The 21,075-nt window shown below is 39.3% G+C and overlaps 1 protein-coding gene and 1 long non-coding RNA gene across 3 annotated transcripts in view; one reads left to right on the top strand and one right to left on the bottom strand.

Annotated features, from left to right (window-relative positions):
• The window catches only part of LOC143746763 (utrophin-like), a 100,654-nt gene that overhangs the window by 57,683 nt on the left and 21,896 nt on the right, over nt 1-21,075 (top strand). The window lies entirely within an intron of this gene.
• LOC143746764 (uncharacterized) lies at nt 140-12,943 on the bottom strand. The gene is made up of 3 exons (XR_013206612.1): nt 12,839-12,943; nt 12,402-12,481; nt 140-243 (listed from the first exon to the last, which is right to left on the bottom strand). It is a non-coding gene; the product is annotated as an uncharacterized LOC143746764 (long non-coding RNA).

Here is a 21,075-nt window from a genome sequence, read left to right as displayed (position 1 = left end):
CGTGTTCAGCAACTCATCCAATTACAGAAATTAGTTATTTACACTGAGCAATCTGGTGAGTTTGAGGCGGAGCATTGAAGAGAGGGGTTTGATATTTCAAATATCAACAATTCCAACAGCGTTTTTGAAGTATTGCTTACCCCACCTTATGTTCATCTATATTTGCCGTCATCTTAAGTCTTGACAAGTGAGACTGGATCCAAACTGGAGCTGCCGTGATCTCTAGTAAACTTGCTGAGCATCCTGAGATAGAAACAGGGAAGCAAAAGGAGAAAGATTAGCATAGCTGCAGTTCATATTATTTCAGACAAAAGAATCTGTTGTGGCAAAAATTCATCTCAAACAAACATCACTGCGTAAGAGACACTCAGAGTCAAATTATATAAAATAGAAGTATTTATTCTTGCAAGAATAGGAGCAGTCTAATACACAGTTGTTACCCTGTGCAGAAGAGTGACACACCCCCAGACAGACTGAACTAGCTTTTATCTTAGTTTCAAGGCCTTCTTCCCCCCAGAGCCTTCCTCCCAGTAGTTTTCCATAGACGTCACTAGTTGGCCCACTAAACTCCCCTGCACCAAATGGCCTTCTGACATCTAGGTCAGAGGTCCTTGTTCGTCTGTTCTCTGGAGTGTCTCCCCCTTCTGCCTCCCCAGGTACATAAACAGAATCTTCTCTCACTACAAGTGAGAGACACACATGTGACATTATTTGAATCATCTATATTTTACTAAAGATCAATGAATATCATTAAAATTGCCACCACAACTCCTCACTTTTTATCATTATGATTACCCATAATCACAATAATAAACAATAAGACAAATTTTAAGTCATATCATCACACTTATACTCTTCATCTCTGGTTTTCACTGACCACTCTCTTAAACATTTGTGAAATAACATTTGGAAAAGTAAAAAGCTTAGGCTGTTTTTGTGGGGATAGTCCCTTAAGTATTAGCAAGCAAGTAAAGACTTTATCTGCGGCCGGGCTGAATGAATAAGCACTGTTATTGCACTCCCGACCTAGGTCGGACCCTCAGTCACCTCAGTATAAACAAGAAATAGTGTATAGTTTAAGTAGGAAACACATCAATTTAACACCCTGGTTATCATTACACATCTTGAAACCCACATGGCATTTCAACAGGCTAAGAAATACGAAGAAATAAAAGTAGAATAAAATCCCTCATTTCGACCCCTCTCCTTGTACGTCAACACATAGCGGATAACCACAGCTTTTAACCTTCTGTTCATATCAAAAACATTCATAGAAATAAAGAAAAAAAAAAGGAAACATACACTTTAACACATGTCACAGTAGCTCCCACTACTTGTATCATCATATTTTGTTCATCCAATTGAACAGACTCCCAGCTTTAACCAGTCTCTGTACTGAGCTGGAAACACACTATAATGCATGGTAAACATAACAATATTGATAATCCTATCACTGAAATTGGTAGTACAGTACCCCCAACCCCCCAAAGATTAACCAATCTTATCCATTTACCATCAGTCCACGCCCATTTCCATACATCGCCTCCATTTTCCTAACCATATTTTCTTAACTTTTAACTCGATTCAGCCAATGGTTTTACTTAGTAAGCTCTATTTAACACCATATTTAATAAAATCTATCCAGAAAAGGTTTTATATTTTTTTTTTATCCATTCTTTTAACCAATGTAGTTGTTCAAAATTAACTCTAATATTTCCATTACGGACACAATCAATATATTTTCTACATTTACAATCAAATCAATACCTAGTTTGATTCAATCAAACAAAATCATCACAAAAACAGATTCTTCTGTTAAACTTAAACCATCAGTTGTGTTGATCATCTCGTTCGCCCCACGGACGTTCCGTGTTCTTTTACCTTTAACTTTTAATTCAAACATGCTGTGGTTCTACTTAATAAGCTTCAACAATTATCCCTATAATTTACATTAATTAATAGATCTTCTCTTCCCAAAAACATTTTCCTTAAATATTTCCTAATGAATAAGTAACCAATCAAATCTTTTGATCTAGTGTATATCAATACTAAGCCCTATTTTGATTTAATCGAATCAAATCCTCAAAATAATCACAAAACCACATTCTTAAACCATTAGTTGGTTCACATCCTCCTCCAGGCGTGTTGATCATCTCGTTTGCCCCATGGACATTCCGTCTTCACCAGGGTGACACTTTGCGTGCCGTAGCAATGGTCTTCCATCGCTGGTGAGGGAGGCTGTTACTAGCACGAGCCTTTGACCCCTCACGTTGTCCTCCTATTTGATTGTTGAGGCCTGTCGGTGTAGTCTAAGGTGAGAGGCTTCGACCCAGGTGTCCCACTCTCCAACCATTTTCTGATCATTACCAGATTTGCCCCTTAGATCACGATGCACCCCTACTGGAGTGAACCATCTCCTGCTTTGACCTGTGAATGAAGACCTTAAGGTTTTGTTAGTGACCGCTTGTCTTGCCGCTCGTCCCCTTTGGTTTGATCTGTGGAATCAACAACCTGAAACATTATCTCCGGATAATTTCTTGCTCACTTAATAGCACTCGGGGTCCTTTTACCCTGAAAAACACTCAACCCCTGTCCTCATGTCCACACAATATTTATACATTTGGAACGGAATTAGTTCTGTTTGATCCAATCCTTCCTGACATTCTGTAAAAGGAAAATTTTAAGTTATGCGCTGCGCAGGTGTAGCACCTTTCTGCCACACTAATAACCCAGGCCAGGACAGTTAGCCAAATTCATCCATAACCATTATTTTATTGGGCACATTTTGCCCTGTCTCCCAATCCTGCATGCTCTCTGTAAAGAGAAACAGATTTCGAGGTTATTGTCAGATAGTAAAGTACGTAGTTTCTTTTGTCTACTGTTCTCCCGTGGCCTTCGATGCCCTGGCGTTTCCTGTTGAAACAATCTTTGTTATTGGTGTGTGCGGCACACTCACAGACATCCATTTTGTTAAGCAGAAAAAATGGCTTCTTTCAGGGCTTTTATCAAATTACCCCTAGTGTTCTCCCAACATTTATTCAGTAAATGTGAACCCCTTAATAAACCATATTTGGCAATTGTTATACCATCTCCCTCTTGATGCACGACACAACTCGAGCATCAATTTAACATAACATTTAACAGTGTTTTTTATAAAGTTTGCCATCAACACTAACCCAAACGTTGTCCTTCAGACAAATTTCCTCCAGACATCTTTCTCTGCCTCTGAAACAAAAATATTACATTCTTCACTTAAAGCCACAATCTCATCTTCTTATCGAAGTATTTGAAAGGCAACGGCCCTCAGTTTCACAGCGTATTCTGCTTTTCAGGCCTGTTGTTTGGTCTCTCAAGTCAGTCATCTACAAACATTTCCAAAGTCATCAATTTTCCCTATCAGGTGAGGTCGTGCTGTGCAGACTTGGTCAATGTCAGTCAATCATTTCTCCCCCTTTGTTCACAATAATCATAAATGTGAGGGGCTCTCTTGATAATTTCATGTTGACTTAGCCAATATGTCACTTTGTTGTTTCCCTCAAATCTACAACATTTTCATTTATCTCAGCCCATGCCAGATGGTGATCTACAACTACACAATTCCAATTTACTGATCTTCAAATCTACATTATGTATGACAAAAGTATTACTACCAGACAGAGCTTGATGGCCAATCAACTTAAAGCTTGTCCCATGTTCTGTATTGTCTCTTCATCAGAATTATCAGCTTCTTTAAAATTTGTCATTTGCCTTAACCCATCTGTAATGATAAACTCATTCCAGAGGTTAATGACGCAATATACACACCAAACCTTTTCTTTATATTATTGCTAAAAGATTTAAATTTTAAATAAGATTTTAAACTTCCCATTTTCCTGTAGCTTCTACCTAATTTTACATGGTATCTTAACCACTTTCAAAGCCCGTCTGTTCATTATTCATTTGATTTTTACACAAGTCAGCTGGGTTGTTTTGTTTCATTATCATTATTTTGCTTCAGCTTGCTCTAGCAGGCAGATAACAGAAAGACAGACACAGTTACCATCCCTTCCTCCAACTCAGGCAGTCTCTCTCACTATAACAAATAATTTTTCCACCAGCCTCCTAAGGCTGTAACTTAGACAAAATTTGTATTCATTACAATAACCTTTGACCATTCACCTTTGTCATCCAGACTTTCCTTAAATCAAAAGCTGTCTTCATCTTTAGCCACCACCATGTCTAACGACCTTCAAGAGTTAAAACTATGTCATAGACCTATTAGTTCAAAATCAACACTATGATTTTCCTTGCCCATAAGGCAAACCAGTACATAAAAAGTTTTGCTACTGTCTCCACAACAACTAATGGGAATCACTTCATGGCCTCAGCTGGCTCTTAAAAGCCCACTCCTGTTAGCCCTTTATCTATAATCTCCATCAGGGTGTTTTCCCCTGGCATATTTGCAGACGCTTGTCACAATAAAAAAACAAGCCATACAACTAATTCGGTTTCTTCTGGCGAGTGGTATATATAGAGGAGCTTTGCTTTATTGGGGAGACATGCCGTGACTCGTCACCGCGTCATCTCCCCTTAACTGCATAAGGACGCTGCTGGCCTCACAGCTCCTGCTCAACCCTCATACCTGTCTCACATAACACACCTCCATTCAGGAGATGCCCAATGACTTTACGTGATCCACTCTGGCTTAGGTTGCCCCCTGTCTGGCCAAAGAAGGTCTTACCCGTCATCGAGATGGTCACTCGTGCCCACTGGTGACCGCTCTTTCCAATCACACAATCAGTTCTCTTCAACAGACCTCAGCTGTTTTCTGGAGCTTAGGTAAGGCACGTTCAAGAGTCACCAGAGCCATTCCGATTGCCTAATAGTGTTCACAGGGAGACAGGTTAATAACAACAGTATTTAATCACTTAAATCCATTAACTATCTTAAAAGCAGCAACCTAGCTACTTAGACTATACTCAGTGAATTTAGATCACAACCGTACATTCAGTGTACTTCATCTGTAGCCGGAGCCATCGGTCCTGAATGGTGGAGACTAAATGAGACAAAGTTGTTACTGGTCCTAAAATACGCTAATCAAAATGTCACCTCTATCGTTTAAGGTCTGCATTATTTTAAAGACTTCTTTAAAGTCATTCAGTTTTACTTAAATCCATTTACAAATACAAATTGCCCTCTGAACGGCAATGATTTCTTTTAACCTCTCCATGTCTATGATTTTCAACTTAAACACTGTGCTTTACTTATGACACAGGCTCAGATAACAGCTTTTAGCTGACATTGAATCAGAGAGAGACTCTGAGGCATTCAGGACTGGTACACTGCATTTTCATAAAACTTTTAACATCAGACTTTATCTACCATATTTTAACTCTAGCCCAGCTTAAGGCATCTTTGCCAGAAATTACATGTGTTTCAAATAAACATATTATTTATATTTGTCTTTTGCCCACCTCAGGGAATTTAGACATTACAAATTTCCACTCAGATTGAGTCTCTGTCGCACTGGCAGTTTCAGCCACAGCACACATCAGATTTAGATAAGCGAACTGTTTCATTACAGCCAATAGCAGACTTATCTTTTGGAAGCAAAACATCAGCTTCTAGTTCTTTCATGGTCAACTTTTCAAGCTGTTTGTTTAATCAGATGCCTTTCAACACATTTTACATTTAGCAACTGTTAATTCAGTAGCCTACTGCTTCTGCTTATTTGTTCTTACATAAAAATAATTATTCTAGTTCTCAATAACGTTTCACATTTCTCAATCTCAATTTTAATTGTCAAGTTCTCAACCATAGTTTAATATTTGACTTAAGTTTTCTCTTGGAGTTTATCAATCTCCAATTAGGATTCACACTAATTTTGACAAGGCTTCTCTGCATCTTTTGCAGTTATTATAAATCATCTTTGAGATCTGTCTCTCTATATATATACCTTTACATATTTTGCAACTCACATTTGTTGGAGTCACAAAAGGATTCACTTTAAGACTTCAATCTTTTGACCTTGTTTTTTTATCTCTTATTTCTCAGACCAAAAATTGTCACTGTCGTCATTTAAACACTGATCTATTTTCAACCCCACATTATTATCAGAAATGTGTCACGTGTTAAATGGTCCTGCTGACCACAATCAAGACACTCTCTGTCATCTGGTTGGTTCGTGTGTCAGCCTCAACTACAGCATCAGACACCTTGCAGTTTGATCACTGTGAGCTTCCAAAGGGCTTCAACTTAACTGCACACCCTTGAAGCAGTGTGTGTCCCATTCAGGAATGTAAACAGACCCACTGATAAGCAGTTCTCTGTATTCCTTTGACCATCCACCAATGGCGGATTCAATCACAATAGCCAACTCATACTCTTCATCATTATTATTGGCAGAACATAATTTCATGAGCAGCACAGAGAATGCTCAAAATATTCGAATTTGTTTTCTTTACCTTACTAATTTGGTATTATCATCAACAACACTAATTACAAGTACTGTTGCTGTTATCCCAGCTTATCTTTTACAAAACATCATCTGCAAATCTCTTCAAAATGAGATCTTCAGAGCAGAGCTGTTTACAGCATTTGCTCTCTTCTGTCTCACTATTTATTTATTTATTTATTTATTTTCCCAGACTGTTCAGTTACTCTTCATAAAGTGTAACAATTTGTACATCATTATTTTCATTACAACTGGTTTGAAGCCTTTTCCCTTCCATCACATGGTTAGTCTGCAGATTCAACTTAATATTATCATTATTGTCTCAGTCTTATCTCTACTGTTTCTCCAAAACAGATTATATTACTCAGTCCGTAAATTACACAGACAACCATTATTTTGCTACTTGCTTCAATACCCTTATTTTCTTAACATTAATAAAATAAAGCAGATATATCATCATTTCAATCATTATTTTATCAAAATCTAGAATTGTTCCCCATTCTGCTTAAAACATTCTTCATATCATGTTAATCCCTGTCAATCATACAATGCCTTATTTTATTCTAAAACTTTTCATATCATTTAAACAGTTAATTTGACTTCCATAAATTCTGTCAGACCATGTCTATTTTCATCACATATAGTTTTCTACTATATTCCTTCTCAATCTTTCCCTACATGTCAGTTCCTTCTGCATCCTCTGTTCTACATGCTAATTCTTTCTTTTCTCTACATGCCAGTTCCTTCATTATCTAACCTACATGATTGTTTGCTAACAATCCCCACACACATATCTCACACACCAACCTTTTTGTTTTTCACTTCCCTCTTCCATCAAGTCTCTCACTTACAGTTCCCTCTATTTCACACAGACAGCCTTATTGCTGCTTGCTACTTCAATCCTTATCATGTAAATTTAAGTTCTCAGACATCTAATGTCATGCATCCATTTACTGGATGAAGAAGTAAAAACTTTATTTCTCCTGGCAGTTCGACTTTTTTATCTGCCTAATCACACATGTTGAATGCAGCCATAACAACCTTTTTGTTTCTCACTGCCCTGTTCAACTGATTCTCGCACTACTTTCAGTCTAGTTGTGCTCAGTGTTCCCTCCCTTGGGAAATAATGGTATTTTCTCAGTTTTTTCAATATCTAAAACATAAATTTCCCCCCATACTTTCCTAGTTCTACAGAAAACCGGTGTATCAAATTTGGCATGCTTACTCTGAGATTTTCCCATACTGGCTGTTTTCTGTTCCCTGTGGATTTCTCTTCAACGCGCGTTTTCTCTAATCTGTTTAGGCGTCCCCAACAGACCCGATTCTTTCTTTTAACCCAAATCGGTCGGGTTGCACTATTAGTGCCCTCCTAATTAAGGTTTACCAAAAACTGTTCTGGTTCCCCCTAATTAGCCTCAGTACCTAAAAACAATTTGCTCCGTCGTGGAACAACTAATTTTCAGGGTACCTATCTGTTTGAAATCTCTTGATCTGTTACAGTTCTCACTTAATCCCAGATTATTTATCTGCTTGAAATTTCTTGTTCTGTTACAGACCTCAATTAATCTCAGATCATTTTCCCTCGTATCTGTTTGAAATTTCTTGATCTATATAGATCTCAATTAATCTCAGATTACGTACCACAGAAACAGCCTTCAGCCAATATGGTTCAATTTCACTCTTCTCCCCAATTAAACTGAATTTAATTAACTTACCCAAAAGAAAATAAATTGAACTGTCTCTTACCAGAGATGCTTCTGTTGCCACCGGGTTCTTTCAATTGATTCCAGTGGAGTTTCTCCTGGCCCTGATAGCGGTCGGCCCCTCTCTCTGAAATTTACGAGGTAGAGCTGGAACTGCTCAGTCCAGGTGGCCAAACACCGTCCGCTCTCAGGTCCAGAAGGCACTTCCAAGGAATCCCACTCTGACACCAAAATTGTTGTGGCAAAAATTCATCTCAAACAAACATCACTGCGTAAGAGACACTCAGAGTCAAATTATATAAAATAGAAGTATTTATTCTTGCAAGAATAGGAGCAGTCTAATACACAGTTGTTACCCTGTGCAGAAGAGTGACACACCCCCAGACAGACTGAACTAGCTTTTATCTTAGTTTCAAGGCCTTCTTCCCCCCAGAGCCTTCCTCCCAGTAGTTTTCCATAGACGTCACTAGTTGGCCCACTAAACTCCCCTGCACCAAATGGCCTTCTGACATCTAGGTCAGAGGTCCTTGTTCGTCTGTTCTCTGGAGTGTCTCCCCCTTCTGCCTCCCCAGGTACATAAACAGAATCTTCTCTCACTACAAGTGAGAGACACACATGTGACATTATTTGAATCATCTATATTTTACTAAAGATCAATGAATATCATTAAAATTGCCACCACAAATCCTGTGCACTTTTTACCATTTCATCACATATTAACTGTAGAACAATATTATGAGATGTGTTAATTGAATGTTTGGCTAAAGAGATGTGTCTTAAATCTAGATTTGAACTGGGAGAGTGTGTCTGAGCCCCCAACATTATCAGGAAGGTTATTATGAAGGTAAAAGAGTAGCAAAACTCGAGAGCATAAAGATGTGAATTTGAGAACTTGTACAATAAATATTCGTACTTGTACGCTAAAATTAACATACTTGTACGCTAAAATTAACACTCACAGCTCCAATGTGAAAACCTGTAAAATACAAATCTTAAGTTGAATTTAGAGATTTGCACTCGCAGATGATGTCACAAAACACTTGTCCTCGGGGACTAACATAACTTAACGCGGCTTAACGCATAGACAGTGATATTAAAAGAAATAAATAACTCCAAAAACAACATACTAATTAAAAATTGCCTACTATGTACAGTTAAGAGTTTTCCTCCCATAGAAAACTGTTAGAAAACTCTTAACTAGCTTAACGCATTAAAGGTATAGTTCACCCAAACATGAAAATTCTGTCAATATTTACTCTCCCTCATGTTGTCTCGTAAGACCTTCATTCATCATTAAGATATTTTTAATGAAATCTGATAGCTGGATCACTCCTCCATAGGCTTCTAAGGGATTGAAACTTGCCAGCCCCGAGAAGATATTAAAGATATCATTAAAATAGTCCAAGTGACTACAGTGGCTCAATCTTAAGTTTATCAAGCGACGAGAATACTTTTTGTTCGCAAAAACAAACAAAAATAACGACTTTATTTCAACTATTCATTTTCTTCTCTGTGGGCCTTGAGTCAGTTCACTAGTGTAACAGCGTAAGCTTCTGTTGTTGTGCGTCACACGCATCACACACATGACCAGCGTCGGCCAATAGTGAGCCTACGTGTGACGTAACTATCACACTACGTTAACTGACTAGAGGCCCACAGAGAAGGAAATGAATACTTGAAATAAAGTCAAAAAGTATTCTCGTCGCTTGATAAACTTAAGATTGAGCCACTGTAGTCACTTGGACTATTTTAACGATGTCTTTAATGACTTTTTGAGGCCGGCAAGTTTGAATCCCTGAAGAAGCCTATGGAGGAGTGATCCAGCTCTCAGATTTCATCAAAAATATCTTAATTCGTGTTCCGAAGATGAACGAAGGTCTTACGAGGTTGGAACAACATGAGGGTGAGTAAATACTGACAGAATTTTCATTTTTGGGTGAACTATCCCTTTAAGACAGTGGTATTAAAAGACCAAACTACCAAAAAAAAAAAGCAAATTTGTTTGCAGGATGTCACTTTATTAAGGTTGCGAGAGATACCTTTTTGGGATAGTTCTCCCTCTGTGTTTATGACAAACTATGAGTACAAATTAAGTTTTTGCAAATCACCAAACCTGCTGCCTGTGTTTTAGTAATAATGTACAGTATATCGATTTTTTTAGTTATTAAGTTAATAACTATTAGTTATTAAGCCTTAAGCATTTAGTTTGTTTTATATAAGAGGAAAACTTTAAATGTATAATTAAACGCATTATGTTCATATTCTGTGCTCATTTGGTTTTCTGTATGCTTTACTAGTATGGTGTTTACTGAGTTTGATCTTTTAATACTACTGTCTTAATGCATTAAGCCACGTTAAGCGTTGGTTTTCTCTGGGAGGAAAACGCTTAACATGTAATTAAACTCATTGCGTTCTTATTCTGGGCTAATCTTCTTTTCTGTACATAGTAGGCTTTATTAGTATGGTGTTTGCTGAATTTGATAATACAATTTATTTCTTTTAATATCACTATCTAATGCATTTAGCCACGTTACCGTTTCAGAAAATCCCAGAGGACGTGGGTTTCATGACATCATTGTGTACAAAAGAAGTCCCATTTCATTGGCTAGACGCCAACCAATAAAACTACTCCTTTGCGACTCCAAAGTGCAACTATGTTCTACAAGTTTGTACCTGTCATTGTATTTCTGTGAATGGCATTTTACACATTTGTGACTACTTGTCTGCAGCTTCAAATTCAGGATACAGGTTTGTGACTATTGTCTGCGACTGGAAATTTCAACATTCAACTTCAGATTTGTATTTTACAGGTTTTCACATTGGAGCTGTGAGTGTAAATTTAAGCATAGAACAAGTATTTATTGTACAAGTTCTCTATTCACATCTACATGCGCTGTAGTTTTGCTCCTCTTTTACCTTCATAGTCATTCCAGAATTTAGGGGTAAAATGCGAGAAATCTCCTTTAATGGACTTTGATATGCTGGGCACTACTCACTGATCTATAAGTAACTTGGGTAACTGTCACTTTACATTCGAAAATAGATTGCACAATCGATCGGACAAACCAACACAAGTTTCGAAAATGAAAATAGGGAATCGATTTTAATGGCCTTCTCTCGGAGCACGTCCAGCTCGTCACGATACGCCCGCAGCAAACGCAGAATTTCAGGCTCTGACAAACACACATAACAGCAAATTATACTTCTGTATAATGTGTCTCTTTTTACAACAAACATGTGAATTCTGCCGGTATTCAGACAGTCTCATGCATACAGATTCTGGCTACAGTTTACAATCGCCTACGTAGGGGAAATTTGTTTGACATTTCTAATCGTAAACACAGCCATGTTGAAGCCTGCAGTAATGTTTTTCATTGATGTTATGGCACTCCACTCTGCTTATTGTTTTTCAAGAATGTTGCACTCCTGTTTGTCATTGTGCACGAAACTTCACGCCAAGAAATCATCAGAAATATTGCTGGCTTGTGCGCGTCTCAAGCGCCCTCTTTACGTTCGTCCTAATGCCTGTTAGTTGTCCATGGATTTGCCTATATTTGGCGTTGAAAATGGAAACGTCTTTAGACATGGAAAATCGATTTTAATATTTGAATACTATACATTCTTACAATGAAAACATCCTAAACATTTCTGATTATTATCAATGTTGAAAACAGTTGTGCTAATTAATGTTTTTTGTGTAAACCATTGTAACATTTTAAACCATTTATTTTTCCCTCCAGGATTCATTGTTAAATAAACCCTAAACATATAAACGGTAGTTAACACTACTGTTCAAAAGTTTGGGGTCAATAAGATTTAAAAAAGGGAAAATAAAGAAACTCATATTTTTATTCAGCAAGGATGCAATAAAATGACCAAAAGAGAGAGTAAGGATATCGGTTTCAAATAAAAGCTGTTTTTTTACTTTCTATTCATCAAATAATCCTGAAAAACAAAAATATGAAGCAGCAAAACTGTTTTCAACACTGATAATCATAAATGTTTCTTGAGCATCAAATCATAATGATTTCTGAAGGATCATGTGAAGCTGTGATGCAGAAAATTCAGCTTTGACACAGGAATTAATTACATTTTACAATATATTCACATAGAAAACAGTTAACTTATTAAAATAAGATTATTTCACAATATTATTGTTTTTAATGCTGTCTTGGTGAACGTAAGAAATTTTTCAAAACATTAAAATTTGTAATAACACAATTAGTGTGTGTTTGACATTAGCGCATGTTTGAAGTTTTACTTACTAGTCATATGGTTCATAGCGTCTTAGAGATGATGATCAGGACAGAAACTGCTACGGTGCAGGGCATCAGCATGGAAGGATCTAGCAACACTACAAACCATTTGTCACAGAGCCAACAATATTATTATACAATGTCAGGTTTATTAAAAGGAAAAAATCTACAGCAGAGGGGAAATGCAGAAAAGAGAAAGAATTATACAGAAAATAATTTCATAATTAGGATAACAGAATTTGATTTTAGGTTTGCTTATTCATTTAATATTGCTCATACAGTGTCACTTACGTTTGGATGTCAAAACCTTCTTAAAAATAAATTATACAAATTAAAAATGTAAATTTGAGAAATTGAAAAATAAGAAAATGACAGATGCATGGTGATATAGGTGAAAAATATTGTTACAAAATTGATATGAAGTTATATGAGCTTCCTTGGTTCACTTGTGTTTCCTACAACTCTGGCAGCAGCTTTCTTCAGAAATGTTGAGCTTGTGGAGCTTCCCCTCTGTTTTAGAGGGGTTATTTTGTTGCTGCTGAAATCACAGAGCATTATTTGAGCAGCTAGTTTCAGCCTATTTTCAATCTCCATGTAAGTGACGTAACCGATTTACAGTACATACGTCTATGTTAAATAAATTAGCTCACTTCCAAGTAACACCTTTACTAAAACTCTCATCTACACATAAGAGGTGATTAAAAGCCCAAACTTTCATAAACAAAAACTCAACCGAGTAAAGCCCAATTTATACTTCTGCGTCGAACTTACGCCGTAGCTACGCGTGTAGTGCGCGTACCCTTCGGCGTACCCTGACGTGCACCTCTCCAAAAATGTAACAACGCGTCAATTCTACGCGGACGCAAGCGCTGTGATTGGTCTGCTCAAACCGCTCCCTCGGGTTTCACATGCTCCCTATGCGTGCGTCAACGTGGACAACTTCGCAGAAGTATAAATTAAAACCAAAGCGTAGGCTACGGCGTAGAGGCTCCAGCGTATAGGTGGATTTATACTTCTGCGTCGGACCTACGCCGGAGCCTCTACGCCGTAGCCTACGCTTTGGTTTTAATTTATACTTCTGCATCGTTGTCCGCGTTGACGCACGCAGAGGGAGCATGTGAAACCCGAGGAAGCGGTTTGAGCAGACCAATCACAGCGCTTGCGTCCGCGTAGAATAGACGCGTTGTTACATTTTTGGAGATATGCACGTCAGGGTACACCGGAGGGTACGCGCGCTACGCACAGCCTACGGCGTAGCTACGGCGTAAAGCCCAATTTATCCACCTTTTTCCTGGTTAGGGAATTTACCCATGATTCATAGCGGGTTTGAACCGGAAGCCGGTTGTCCGTTTCCGGTTCGAAGCTTTATGAAGATTAAGAAGCTTTATGAATTTTGGTTAGAAAATATGTGAAATAAGTAGGGCTGGCCCTGCCCGTGCACGACTGAAGTTGGGTTGGAAGTTATGTATACTATATGGGAGAGAATGCTAAACCATAATGAGCGTTTTCGTAATATATTGCCTATTCTGCATCTCAACGCACGCATAAGCTTGCCACAAAAAAACCCGGCAAAAGTAATGATTATGCATTAAACATTTGAATTGTTTATTAATAACTAGTGTTTTCTGTAAGTGTCAACTGCAAAGATAAATTTGATGATGCTGACTCGCCATCTTCGCAGAAGTGAATGCGCCTATATAGAGAAATGCACACTTCATACGAATTAACCTATACATAAGCAGAGAGCAGCCCATTTCTGCTAGTTTTAATTATTTTGTTTAAAAGTATACATTTCAAGCTTTCTATAGATATACTTATGTATGTGAGGCAAGTAACTTATACGCTGAGTTTCGTTGATTAATAAGACACGCTCCAGTTCACGCGCCCGCGTGTCCTGTATATCTACTATTTGTGCTTCTTATTTATTATTCCAGGCAATTTGTTGATAAAACATTGATAAAAATTAAGATACAATTTATACTAAACGAAATTCACTTTAAAGAAAGGCTTTCTACAAAACAAAACTTGATAAGTGGTCAAAATCATGTCTGAGCCATTCCAAATGTTTTCCGATATATTGGGCATCTTATGATCATATTTGACTCATCTTATGCGGTTCCCTTTTCATATAATCAACATAGATGAAATATTTTTTTTAAAAACATTATATTGTGAAACTTAAATATAAAACGTATGTTTAGTTTTTTTTGTTGTTTTTTTTTACTTATATTTAAACGTCACACTGCTCCGCTTTGCTCATGTGCTCTGGTGTGTAGCCTATAGCCTTTACATGCATGTGTGCGATCTCGAATATTAATTGCATAATACCCAGCGATCTTCGAATATTATTTTTGCTTGAAATGCCCCTCCCTACTGGTAACGTATTACACCTTTTTCGTTGGATGCTTCAGTTTTAGCGCAGCTAACCAAAAATGTCTACTCTCTGGTATTGAATGTAGCTGATACGAACCGGACATAGGCACTCTCTCCTTTTTATCTTATGCTCAAAGCACCCAGTTTCTAAAAAGTTTATCTTTTTGATTGTTAAAACAACCAACAACAGCACATGTAGAGCCTGAACTCATTCTCTCACTGCTAATACAGTACGAACCGGAAGTAGGCAACCGGAGTCGTCGTCATGGCGGCGCCCATTGTTTAGAGCAGAATAAGGTGGATACTTCTGCGTCGAACTTAAGCCCAATTCATACTTCTGCGTCGAACTTACGCCGTAGCTACGTCGTAGGCTATGCGTAGCGCGCGTACCCTTCGGCGTACCTACTCCAAAAATGTAACAACGCGTCAATTCTACGCGGACGCAAGCGCTGTGATTGGTCTATGGAACGCCAAAAGGGTCAAATTTAGCCACTAACCAAACGCGTTTCATTCTCAAAACGCCGCTTTTTACGGCGTTTAAGACGAAAAGACGCTGCAAAGTACAGCGTTCTGTGATACAAACGCCGCAAATTACGGCGTTTACAAAGCAAAAGCGCCGTCATTTTCTGCGTTTTTTTTTTATCCAGCCAATGACGCCGTTTCTGACGCCGCAGGCCATCCATAGTGCGCCGTCATTTGCGGCGCTTCTGTCTGACAAAGATGGCGTAAAAAGCGGCGTTTTGTATAATATTATAATCAGCCCCACCCTTTTCTTCAAAGTTCAGCCCATCTAATGAAGTAGATTGAAAGACATATGTAGTAGATTGTCGATCTGAATGACGATCCTCTTAAGGCTTCTGTTTTTCTAATGTTGTTAGGACTGTGTTTGGACTGTTATCGTGTCATATTTTTATTTCTTCATTGGGCACGTGCAGGCCTATCCCCCTTTTTCCTTTATCATATGTGGGTATATACAGTATGATTGTAGACTCTCTTTACATTCATGCTGTGAAATACATTAGATTACCAAGCAAATATTATATCTTCAGTAGGGCATTGGTCTGCGTGCATGGAGAGCGGTGTCGTTTTGCTCTTAGTGACAGGGGTTCGACTCCAAGGTCCGACCGTATTTTTATTTCCGCTTCGTTTCTTTTGTATTGGTCTGTTGGTGTATGTCTTTTAAATTTCGGAAGACTAACCGATAGCTGACAACATTGAGTAGCAGGCTGTAGGCTACTTAAGGAAATGACAGCAGCAACTGTTTTAAGTCCGTGTGGCTGCTGTGGGTCCTTTTATTGCTGATTATAATGATTTAGATGGGCCAATGTATATGCTTCACGATATAGTCCATTTCGCTTTTTAAGATAATAAGACTATTATGCTGCCCATTGATCGAATGCGAGACTCCGGTTCCTTTTACTGATGTTTATTAACACCGTAGAACTAAAAGTTCAGATAAACAAACAAAAGACAACATAAAACATTGCATGGATCACATGGCTTCGCACTGAAGCTAAAGAATACAGAAAAATACTGACCACTTTAGCCTGCTTCTCAACCAACGGCAGAGTCATTCCCCAGAAGCAATCTTCAGAGTCAAAATACGATTCTCCAACTTGCACACAATTATAGCAAAAAACCATGCAAAAATGAAGTAACAATAAAGAAATAACATCACCGACACATGTGCGCGTTTACCTCTTGTCTGTAGCTCACTGCGCAACAGATCTTCCTTCCGGTTTTACTCATGTCAAAATAAAAGTACGTATTTTAAAATAAATACAGAAAAAACACGGCTGCATTTACACTCCCACCATCACACATTGTGTGATTCACATTGCAACATTGTTAACAGAATCTTGTAAAACATTTATGTAAACACACATATCCCTTCAGTATAAACAAAACAATGATATTGAAGAACTAACCTACTTACTCAGCCTCAAGCAATAATACTATTTTGTGTATTGACCTTTCTAAGTAAAGTGGCTTATTTGAGCGTGTGCCCTTACTGTCTAGTGTTGTGTCACTAAGTAACAGCTTGAGTTTCCTGACTCTTCCGTCAACTCCTTGGAAGACTTCAACTACCTTCGCCATCTTCCACTGATTTCTTGGTGAGCCATCATCTTGCAACAGGACAATGTCATTCACTTTAGCATTTCACCTTTCCTTGTTCCATTTGCTCCTCTGCTGCAGATTCAGCAAATACTCCTTTCTCCACCTGGTCCAAAATTCATTGGACAAGAACTGTACTCTCTTCCATCTTTTTCGAAGATAGAGATCTTCCCTTACAAACTCGCCTGGTGGTGGTGCGATTATTGACGATTTCATTGTCAATATGTGGTTTGGAGTTAGGGGTTCAGGTCCTAATGGATCATTGAGATGTTCTGTGGTCAATGGTCGACTATTCACTATAGCCATCACTTCGTACAGGAATGTTCTTAATGAAGTGCTGTCTAATCTTCCAGCAGACTGGTCTAGGATAGATGTGAGGACACTTCTCACGGTCCGAATCTGCCTCTCCCAGACGCCGCCCATGTGACTGGAAGCAGGTGGATTCATGACAAAGTTGCATCCTAGCTCTTTCACACGTTCTCGCTCCATCCCTTTCATTAATTCTTGGAATTCATTGTGTGCTCCCACAAAATTTGTGCCTTGATCACTTTGAAGCTGGCTTACATTGCCTCTTATGGCAATAAAACAGCGCAACGCATTCAGGAAGGCATCAGTGGAAAGGTCATCCAGTACCTCAATGTGGATGGCACGTGAACACATGCAGGTGAATAGAAGCCCATATCTCTTCAGGTCTTTTCTTCCATCTTTAACATAAAATGGTCCGAAGCAGTCCATACCACTATAGGTAAATGGAGGGGTAGCTTCCGTCCTCTCTGGTGGAAGGTCGGCCATTTTTTGTTCTTGATTACACTTTCTGAGCTTCCTGCATTTGATGCACTTGAAAATGAGTGATGAAACTTCACTACTACACCCCAAGATCCAAATCCCACTGGAGCGCAGTTCATTGATGGTCATACCACGACCCTGATGCTTCACCTTCTCATGATAGTGCTTTATCAACAATCGAGACACATGATGTCCTTTGGGGAGGATAGCTGGGTGTTTGACATGAGGGTGGAGTGTTGCTTGTGTCAATCTACCTCCCACCCTCAGGATATCTTGGCTGTCCATGAAAGGGTTCAACTTGTGCAGTTCGGTTGACTTGCTCTTTTGTACCTCTTTCTTTTGTTTAAGAGCCTTGATGTCACCCCTGAATGCTTCTTCTTGAACTGCATGGATTATGAATTGTTCAGCATCCATTCTTTCTTCAAGTGTCGTAACTTCATTGGATCTTGTTTTAAGACCTTTCACCTCCTTTGCAAGGCGCTTAAGTCTTGCTACTGCTCTTACGCCTCTCTTCCAATCTGAAAACTTCTGAAGTCGGTCTGTTAGGGACCTTTCCTCATTTGCTTTCGTTGTGTGAACTTGTGCTCTTTTGACTTCTGGGTCGTCCTCATGGAGTTCTTTCAGCTTAATTTCTTCTTCCTTAGGAAAGTCCTTTTGCCACAAGAAACTAGGTCCCGTGAACCAGTTAGACTCTACAAGCTCCTTTGCCATGAGTCCACGAGAGGCATGGTCAGCCGGGTTATTTTCTGAGGCAACATATTGCCACTGACTTGGTTTCGTGCTCGATTTGATCTGCTGGATCCGATTGGCTACGAATACATGAAATCGCCTTTCATCATTGTTAATGTAACCAAGGACGACCTTGGAATCGGTCCAAAAGTATTCCTGTAGATCTTTGATCTCCATTTCTCTCTTTAGCAGATCACTTGTCCTTGCGGCCACGACCGCAGCTGAGAGTTCCAGCCTTGGGATTGTTGTTACCTTAGTAGGTGCAACCCTTGCCTTCCCCATAACAAGGGCACAATGGACTTCTCCAGACTTCGAAACAACCCTAAGATAAGAACACATTCCATAACCAGAAACACTGGCATCGGAAAAATGGTGAAGTTCACACTGCTGAACATCCTTGGCTGCCAATGGTATGTAGTGCCGTGGTATCTCTACCGAAGAAAGATTATGAAGGTCTAGGAGCCATGCTTCCCAACGCGGCCTGAGGTCGTCAGGAAGTGGCTCATCCCATCCTACCTTGTCTTGGCACATCCTTTGTAGAATCTGTTTACCTTTCAAAATGATAGGTGCCACAAATCCAAGAGGATCAAAAATTGAGGCCACTGTAGACAGTATTCCTCTTCTGGTAAAAGGATGCTCTTTTACCCTCACTCTGAACTGGAACTTATCTGAGCTAATGCACCATTGGACCCCTAGAGCCCGTTCCATCTTGTGCTCACCCAAGGCCATGTCCAGGTCAGCTGCAACTTCTGCAAGTTCTTGCTTTGGGATTGTGGCAAGAACCTTCTTGTTGTTGGTAATGAATTTGTGTAAGCGGAGTTTACCGGTGTTGCAGAGGTCTCTTGCCTCTCTAACAAGCTCAATAACTTCTTCACTGTCCAAACTTGTTAATCCATCGTCAACATAAAAGTTGCGCTGTATAAACCTCACTGTAGCTTCACTAAACTTGCCTTTTCCTTCTGCAGCCAGGTGTTTGAGCCCAAAGTTTGCGCATCCAGGTGACAATGCAGCACCAAACAAGTGCACCCTCATGCGGAACACTGACGGTGGAGCTTCCATATTGCCTCTTTCCCACCACAGAAATCTGAGGTAGTCTTGGTCCCTTGGTGCAACATGAAATTGATGGAACATCCGCTCTACATCACACATGATGGCTACTTGTCCCTTGCGGAAACGGCACAAGACCCCTACAAGGGTATTTGTAAGGTCTGGCCCGGTGAGTAGATGCTCATTCAGTGATGTATTCTGAAACTTAGCTGAGCAATCAAATACCACGCGAATCTTTCCTGGCTTTTGGGGGTGGTAGACCCCATGATGAGGGATATACCAAGTGGTCTGATTGGTTACCTCTGGCTCTGGAACCTTTTCAGCATCACCTCTGGCTATTAGGTCTTCCATAAAGGCCACATAATCCTTGTGATATTGATTATCTTTCTTGAGACGTTTTCCCAGACATCTGAGTCTATGTTCTGCACACACTTTATTATTTGGCAGACTTGGCCTCTCTTCCTTGAAAGGCAATGGCATTTCGTAATGTCCATTTGCCTTTTGCTTGATTCCTTCTTTCAGCGTCACCAAGAACTTAATATCTTCTTGTGACATTAGAACTTCACTGAACTTCTCAGTAAAGTCTGACTCAAAGACCTTGAGTATATCTGCTGGAGTGATCATCTCCTTGACTTGAGTTCTATAAACAAAATGGACCTCAGACTTGAGTTCAGTGGAGGGCTTGGTAGCTGGCTGAACTTTCTTTATGATGATACGGTGGCTCACACCGATTTCATCCTCAAGATCATAATCAACTTCAGTGTTGCTGTAGCCGACAATGCTCCAACCCAACACAGACCTTTGGGCATATGGCTGATTTTCATTGCCCATGATGACATCTCTGGGAAGTAAGGCTTGTGGACAGTTGTAGCCGATCAACAATCCTACTTCACAGTCGAGCTCAGGAGACATTTCACCTGCCAAATGTTCTAAGTGAGGCCAGGACCTTGCAGTTGTGCTTGTGGGTATATGCGATCTGTTTGCTGGTATGTAATCTCTGGTATAGGTTGTTGGGAGTTTGATTTTAATGTCAGAGCTGATGCCTCTTACCTGTAGTCCTTGCACCTTTTGGCTATTAACCACTTTTGTTTTTGATGTTATCGTGGACACTATGAGTTTTACTGGCTCTTTCTTGGCATCCAATGTTACAGCTGCATCCTTCAGGATGAAGGTTGTGTCACTCTGACTATCAAGTAAAGCATACACTAAAACTTCCTTGTCTGGTTCAGTTGTCGTAGAGACATAGACTGGAACAATAGATGAAGTATGGGTGCTGCTCTTCTCTTGAACAACTCGGTTAGAGGTAGCTTGCTGTATTTCAATTGATTCAGACTGTTGATTCTCGTCTCCTTGTACTTGGTTTTTCTTCCCACGATCTTGATGTAGGCAAGTAGGGTGGCATTTTCCACATAAGTCACACACACTCCTAGATGTACAAGCTCTGGAGTTATGGCCAATCCTAAGGCAGCCAAAACATAATTTCTCCAGTTGTACAAACTTAACTCTTTCTTCAACTGGTTTTTCCCTAAGCTTGAAACACCTATGGAGAGTATGGCCTTTCTTCTGGCAAAACATGCATGTGATGCTTGTTTTCTCACTTGTATTAGTGGTGAAAGTCTTAGCACTTAAGTTT

Source organism: Siphateles boraxobius, unplaced genomic scaffold, assembly GCF_051911475.1.
Source record: "Siphateles boraxobius isolate OS27281-9 unplaced genomic scaffold, OSU_SipBor_1 22, whole genome shotgun sequence".
In the NCBI taxonomy this organism is placed as follows: Eukaryota; Metazoa; Chordata; class Actinopteri; order Cypriniformes; family Leuciscidae; genus Siphateles; species Siphateles boraxobius.
The sequence above is the reverse complement of the archived record's forward strand: the minus strand, read 5'-3'. Positions and strand labels throughout refer to the sequence as shown.